The following is an 8,651-nucleotide window of genomic DNA, read 5'->3' on the forward strand; positions in this document are numbered from 1 at the left end:
TGCAGCATTTCTGCTTCTGTGCTTATGGCAGCATTAAGAAGTGCAGGAACCAGGCAGGAGCAGAGAAGCAGACAGAGGGAGAAGGGAGTGACATCACATCCGCAGACTGGCCGCCGAACAGGGCTGGCCATGAACAACACAAGGACAACACGTGCAAGGGAGGCAGCCGGGGACACAAGAGACAAGCAAACACAACACACGTGTGCAACTGCACACACACAATAAACAACAAACAATTCAAAAAATAAATTGTACAAGTCCCACAAGGGCTGACTGGAATCCAGTCCCCTTGTTCTACTTCAACCATTTATGTTTGAACAACTAAAGTAAACTTGAATGTTCAACTAACTTAAAATGGACGAGTGTTATGAATACAATTTGAATTTGTAAGTGAATGTAACTTGATTAAATTTATTTAGAGTGACTTTGGGGGTTACATTGTGTGTGTGTGTATATATATATAAATATATATATATATATATATATTGGTTAATTTGTGCCAGGGCTGGCTGGGACTCAGCCCGGCACCTCTGGGCTTGACGAGGCATAGCGCCGGCACCTCTTCAGCTATGAGATTTAAAAATGTCATAACATGTTTTGCTTTCAAATGCGTTGTCTTCCAATTCTCAACAGAGTTCCATCCATTCTGCACGTTCTTGCGTGCGCTAAACAGAGACAGCGCTGTCACGTTACCATTTCAGCTGCGTGCTATAAACATGACACTGGCTGCGATAGAAGGGCTGCCACGCTCTTGTGTCGTTTGTTATACACAAATAAGCTTACCTGATTTGAAAAACGTCTTGAACGATTAAAGCAAATTCCACACTACTGGGTTTGATTGAATGAGTCGCCCACAACAAGCTTCAATATGAAAGCTGAACATTAATTTCAATAAACACGTTTTTAATGAAAAACAAATTGTAGCCTACTTCACTAAAGTAAAAACTGGCTTCTGTTATTTTCAATTTACCACTGCTTCCCATTATACCACTGCTTAATAACAGGAAGAACATTTTATTAAGGGTTAGTGTTGAACTTAAACGCGTTGGTGCTGCCTGTCTCCCTATCCCCACGCAGGAACATTACCCTGCTAACCTCCCCTATTCAGCCATCAGCGGAGATGATTCAACCACGAACAGCGACATGTATGAGAATAGGAAAGTGGAGGAGGCTGACGTAGAGGATGAAGACATGGATATTGCAGAGTGATTGTAAATAATGAATACACTGTCAGTTACCTGAATAGGTTTTTCCTGGTATCTGCTGTAATATTGTGAGCTGTGTGTGTGTGTGTGTCGGGTTTACAATCTACTTCAATTATATTCATCTTTTCTTTTCATTCATGTTTCCAAAGTGCAAAACAAAAACTACAACTGCAAAAGAGAAAAGGGAACCGATTATCAAGTGTAATAAAACTCTAAGATGTTATTTTTGTAATGATTTATCAATGGAAATTACAGAGGCATCGATACAGTACTGTATGTATTACAGCCGTTAAATAAAAAAAGGATGTGCACTCTTTCTTGTTTTAGTTTTGTATGGACGCTGCGCCTCTATGGAGCTCGATGGAGCAGCTGAGACTCAGCTTAAAAGCATAAATGGAAGGTTTTATCATAATATCCAGAAAGAGGTGAATAACAGTTGGGTGAACAAAGAGTTGGGAAGGAAAGAGGAAAGAGTGTTGGATAGGTTAAGGATTGGGCAGAGTTCATTAAATGAACATCTTTTAAGACTGGAGAAAAATGAAGATGGAAAGTGTGAAAAATGTAAAGTAGCTGAAACAGTAGAACATTATTTATTAAAGTGTGAGAAATATGAGGAGCAGAGAAGGAAAATGGAGAGGAGGCTGAGAGAAATGGAGGTATAGGAAGTCAATATAAAGAACTTGCTGGGGAAAGATGACGGGAGACTGAATAGAGAAAGGATACTGACGAAATATATAAAGGAAACAGGAAAAGAAGGGAAGTTATAATAAATAAAGATGACAGAAAAATAAAGTGAAACAAAGACACACAAAGGAGTACAGATGGAGGGCGCTCATCATCTAATATAATAGATGGGATGCGTCCTATAGATTAACCAGAAGAAGAGCCTCCGCCTCGGAGCATGCGCACAAACTGCATCCGGGAACGCGGCGCTGCTGGCGTTTCAAACACACAGCAGGAGGTAAACACGGAGCCCTGCGGAGGATTTTATATTTGTGTGTTTAGTTAAACGATATTACATACCCGTTTGTAAGGCGTGGACGAGACTAAAAGGTAAGTTACAGTATTATTCATTTTAATTGAAGGTTATTTGTTTGTGACGCTTTGTTTGTTAAATGAACAGGCGTGACGTCATCAACAACACCGAGTCCATTTCAAATATAACAATTTAATCAATAAAAAATAAGGTACCGACGTTTTTATCTCCGTGAAGCTAGCAACAACTTCACTTCCGGCGTATGCTGCTTCCGCATCTCGATGTCGAAACCGGCTGTTTTTTTCCAAAATAAAAGTCCCTCCATCCTGTCACTCTCATATAACGACTGAAAGAGACAGTAAAAGCAGCAGCAAGAAGTATACATTGCTCATCATGCATTATTCATTTAATTATTAATATTATTTTTAACAATGTTATTAATGACCAAGGTCTCCTGTATGTGTGTGTATATATATATATATATATATATAGTTGTTTTTGCATATACTGTATAAATTACTGTAACCTATAAATGCAAAAACAAGATGATAAATGATCATTTATTAGGCTTAATATATTTTAACAGAGACCAAGACTTCAACACCAGGTAATTTATTATTTATTAATTGATTTTGCTCTGTAGGAATGAGAGAGGCTACTTCTGAAATAATAATAATTTGGGAGTCACAGCCTTAAACAATGTAATAATAATCTCGAGTTGTATAGTGCAATCAATGTGTAATACAGTGGCTCAAAGCGCTTTACAAGCAGAATCCAGCAGAGTGAAGTACAGAAACATACAGTACAATTATTAAAAGCAGCCCAAAGCACTTGGTAAGCAGAATACAGAATAAAATACAGAAATAGAAAAAAGTACTATTAATAATAAAAAATATATATAAAAACGCTTTTAAACAAGATTTATTATTATTATTATTATTATTATTATTATTATTATTATTTATTTCTTAGCAGACACCCTTATCCAGGGCGACTTACAATTGTTACAAGATATCATATTATTTCACATATCCTGTTATTAAAAGTGCATTCACTTAAATAAACTGATTAAAATGAAAATAATGTAGAAGCTTATTGTATTGTAAGCAATGGATTCTGCATTATACGGCAGTGGTTCACACCACAGACCAAGAAAGTGCTCCACATCACTCAGTGGGTACCAGCACAAAACCATTTTTGCTGGTGATGCTGGAGCAAATAAAAAGATCATTTTCTTTTTAGTGTTGATGTGTTTTTTTAAGCCATCTCATTCAAGTTTGTACCTTTAATGACTGCTGGTGTAGACCCCCATACTAATGGAAATAAGATGTGTCTTATAGGATTCTGTTAACACATACTAAGGTATGCTGTGAATGAGTACAAACATACAGTATAGCTGTTCAAGTGAAAACACGAAAATAATCTATGTGACTTACATACCTTCAGAAATGCATTGCTAATAATGTATTATCTATGTGTTTAAATCTCTTTTTAGTTTGTGATGGTACTTGGCAACTAGAGGGTTGTGTATTTCAGACATTCCTGAAAAAATTAAGGATTGTAACTCAGTAAAAGGGGGGTGAAATGTAATGAAGAGACTCATAGTGAATAGAAAATGGGGTTGGTTGTGTCAGATTTACGTCCCTGCTATTGTTGCTGGGGTTTTAGTAGTGCTCGGGTGCTGAAAACATGACATTTTAGCTGGTAGGTTGTGTATTTCAGTCAGTCCTAAAAATTGAAATGTGTTTGTTTTTTTTATTGCTTTGATTAACATCATGAATGGCATTTGCAGTTACTGTATAATCTAATGGATTTGCTTTTTTTCCTTTATGTTTTTTGTGTTTGGTTGTGGTTGGACTTCCTCCCTTAAATTTAGTAATATTCAGTGTAATGTTTAGTGTATTCATCACACCTGCACCTGCAGTCCTACCTCTCTCCTGTAGTCTTACTTCCATGCTTCACACCTGTAGTCTTACCTCCCTCCTTCACCTGAGCTGTAGTCCTACCTACCTCCTTCTCCATCACCTCACCTGTAATCAGCCCTACTTCCTTATTAGACACCTTTTTTTAAGACCGTTCACCCTTCACTTTGTTTTTATATACAATCCACGTTAATGTAATGTAATTCAGCTACACATTGAGGAAATGTAATTCAGATAATAGCACAGAACTGACAATCACTCAGATTGTTTTGCATATTTTATTGTCTAATGCCAAAGAACATCAAATTAAAACAACACAAATGAAGTTTTAATACTTACAGACATCATCGCCAGGAATAGCTCCTCCGCTGCCTTCTCGGTGGTAGCGTGCTTCACCTCGGCCCACTGGAAAGGATCAGCTCTGCTGATTACTGGTGCTGACCCTCTCACAATCACACGTGGAGTGAGGCCAGGTTTACTGCTCTGCAAACCTGCTGATCACTGGTGCTGACCCTCTCACAACCACACGTGGAGTGAGGCCAGGTTTACTGCTCTGCAAACCTGCTGATCACTGGTGCTGATCCTCTCACAACCACACGTGGAGTGAGGCCAGGTTTACTGCTCTGCAAACCTGCTGATCGCTGGTGCTGACCCTCTCACAACCACACCTGGAGTGAGGCCAGGTTTACTGCTCTGCAAACCTGCTGATCACTGGTGCTGACCCTCTCACAACCACACGTGGAGTGAGGCCAGGTTTACTGCTCTGCAAACCTGCTGATCGCTGGTGCTGACCCTCTCACAACCACACGTGGAGTGAGGCCAGGTTTACTGCTCTGCAAACCTGCTGATCGCTGGTGCTGACCCTCTCACAACCACACGTGGAGTGAGGCCAGGTTTACTGCTCTGCAAACCTGCTGATCACTGGTGCTGACCCTCTCGCAACCACACGTGGAGTGAGGCCAGGTTTACTGCTCTGCAAACCTGCTGATCACTGGTGCTGACCCTCTCACAACCACACCTGGAGTGAGGCCAGGTTTACTGCTCTGCAAACGTGGTGATCGCTGGTGCTGACCCTCTCACAACCACACGTGGAGTGAGGCCAGGTTTACTGCTCTGCAAACCTGCTGATCGCTGGTGCTGACCCTCTCACAACCAGACGTGGAGTGAGGCCAGGTTTACTGCTCTGCAAACCTGCTGATCGCTGGTGCTGATCCTCTCACAACCACACGTGGAGCGAGGCCAGGTTTACTGCTCTGCAAACCTGCTGATCGCTGGTGCTGACCCTCTCACAACCACACGTGGAGTGAGGCCAGGTTTACTGCTCTGCAAACCTGTTGTTGCTGGTTTGGTCTCTTGTGCAGTAAACAGTAAGCTGCACACCACATGAGCTGTGCAAGGAGATTCATTCCACAGTCATCACTGAGATGTACACCATCAGTACACCACAGATCTGAGCATGTTACGGGGAAGTGTTCAGATATTGAGAGGTATCGAACCTTCATGCACAGCCATGGTATTCCTGGCACAACAGATCTTAAAGCCCAAGGTCAACGATAAGCTGGGTCAGAAAATCTAATACTTCCACCTACCAACAGGGAGCTTAAACAGGGTTACATTAACATACAAAGAATAAAATATCCCTATTGTTTTAGTTACAATCATTATTTTATTTTTGAGTGAATTAGTTACATTTAACCCCCTTTTATTGAGTTATAATCTTTAATTTTTTCAGGAATGTCTGAAATACACAACCTACCAGTCAAAATGTCGTGTTTTCAGCACCCGAGCACTACTAAAACCCCAGCAACAATAGCAGGGACGTAAATCTGGCACAACCAACCCTATTTTCTATTCACTATGAGTCTCTTCATTACATTTCACCCGCCTTTTACTGAGTTACAATCCTTAATTTTTTCAGGAATGTATGAAATATACACATGACAGATTTTTACATACAAAATATATAATATAATAGAAATACAAACAAATAGAAATACAATAAGCAACATAAACAAAAATAAAGGCATTTTTTTAGCAGATTATTTGAGACTTTTATTTTGAAATACGCGTAAACTGACCTATATATATATATATATATATATATATATATATATATATATAAATAATTAGTTTAGCAGACGCCTTTATCCAAGGCAACTTACAGAGACTATAGGGTATGTGTGAACTATGCATACACAGCGTCTCACCCGAAATACGGAGCACAAGGAGGTTAATAATAGGGTCCGAGTTATTTTCACATGTTTTTACTGTTAGATTTGTGGCTATAACTCTTTAATTATAAAGGTTACAGGTATACGTCATACGTGAAATTGGAACAAATTAAAGCAATTATTGTCATATATACAAAAGGGACAAAAAAGCAACCAAAAAAAAAAAAGATTAACTGAAAATGTGCAAAAGAAAAAAACAAAAAACATTCAAATGGTTTGTCCGAGGCACCCTGATTATGTGGCACACGATGGGGCTGCTCACTGTGGCTTGAATAGCCAGCAAGGTGGCAACCAGGACAACATAACCCTAAACAGCTCCCGGCATCTGAGCCACAAACATGGGAGATATATATATATATATATATGTGTGTGTGTGTATATATATATGTGTGTGTGTGTGTGTGTGTGTATATATACAGTGCCTTGCAAAAGTATTCAGACCCCTGACCAATTCTCTCATATTACTGAATTACAAATGGTACATTGACATTTCGTTCTGTTTGATATTTTATTTTAAAACACTGAAACTCAAAATCAATTATTGTAAGGTGAGATTGGGAAATATTTTTAAGAACAATAAAACAAACTGAAATATCTTGCTTGCATAAGTATTCAACCCCCACACATTAATATTTGGTAGAGCCACCTTTTGCTGCAATAACAGCTTTAAGTCTTTTGGGGTAAGTATGTACCAGCTTTGCACACAGTGTCGGCCAAAAAGCTCTGTCTTGGTCTCATCTGACCACAAAACCTTTTCCCACATCGCAGCTGGGTCACTCTCATGCTTTCTGGCAAACTCCAGACGTGCTTTCAGATGGTACTTTTTGAGTAACGGCTTCTTTCTTGCCACCTTCTCATACAGGCCAGTGTTATACAGAGCTCTTGATATGGTTCACTGGTGCACCATTACTCCACTCCCAGCCACTGAACTCTGTAGCTCCTTCAAAGTGATTGTTGGCCTCTCTGTGGCTTCTCTCACAAGTCTCCTTCTTGTTTGAGTGCTGAGTTTTGAGGGACGGCCTTTTCTTGGCAGTGCCTGGGTGGTGTGATGCAGCTTCCACTTCCTGATTATTGATCCAACTGTGCTCACTGGGATAGCCAAACACTTGGATATTATTTTGTACCCTTTCCCTGATCTATGCATTTGTATTACTTTATATCTATCTTCTATAGAATGCTCTTTGGTCTTCATTTTCCTTCAGATTCACAGCCTGACCAATGATCCTTCAACAGTGGGGTTTTTATGCAGAAAATGTGACAGCAACTTTAATGGTTCACAGGTGGAGGCCAATGGTAAGGTAATTGTGTCCTCGTTAGGGCAATTTCTTTCATCGGTGTAAACTGGGAGCTTCCACAGCACAAGGGTTGAATACTTATGCAAGCAAGATATTTCAGTTTATTTCTTAAAAATATTTCCCAACATAAAACCAATGACATCCTTACAATAATTGATTTTGAGTTTCAGTGTTTTAAAATAAAATATCAAACAGAACGAAATGTCAATGTACCATTTGTAATTCAGTAATATGAGAGAATTGGTCAGGGGTCTGAATACTTTTGCAAGGCACTGTATATGTGTGTATATTATATGCACACATTATTATTTCAGCAAAAATAAACTGCCAGTACATTCTGGGACTTTCACATGTCTTCCACTATTCCACTTAGTACGATACTAAAATTCTTAGTCCATGGCAAGAGTTAAACTAAGTTAGTCCCGTACTTGGTATCCTCTAGAGGGCAGCAGCAGTTATTTTTGGCTTCGGTGCAATTGATACCTTTTTTAGTAAGCAGCTGGGGACTAACTTCAGCCTCCAAGTTCGTTGCAATTGGTATCTAACTTGCGCACTAGTTTAGTACGGAGCTGCGTACTAACCACGGGATCATCCCCAGTTACTACGCTGCTCTCAGTTCAGTGCAGTTGACCCACTGAGGATAAAGGGAACATTGACTGATTCTGCCAGAAAATGCCACGACAAAGATCCCACGTTGCAAATATATCAGCAAACGAGAGACTAAAAGATTTTCATTGCTTTGCTTTGAACACTGTGAAGGTGACGCCCGATGCGATCCACAGGGGAAATTCGACATTGACTTGTTTTGGTCATCGACAGCTGACCGTCTTCTTAATGTGAAAACATTAGCTTTCAGATACATCGATGCAGTAAATACAGCCGATGCCGAGCGCAGCACCTCGCTGTGGAATCTTGTCCTGTCCGATCGGAGGCGTTCTCTTTCGGAAGACAAACTGAAGGAGCTGGTGTTCCTTTATATCAATCATGGAATTTAGAAAAAAATCCATTGTTTTCTAGTTATT

This window comes from Acipenser ruthenus, chromosome 41 (genome assembly GCF_902713425.1).
Source record: "Acipenser ruthenus chromosome 41, fAciRut3.2 maternal haplotype, whole genome shotgun sequence".
Classification (NCBI taxonomy): domain Eukaryota; kingdom Metazoa; phylum Chordata; class Actinopteri; order Acipenseriformes; family Acipenseridae; genus Acipenser; species Acipenser ruthenus.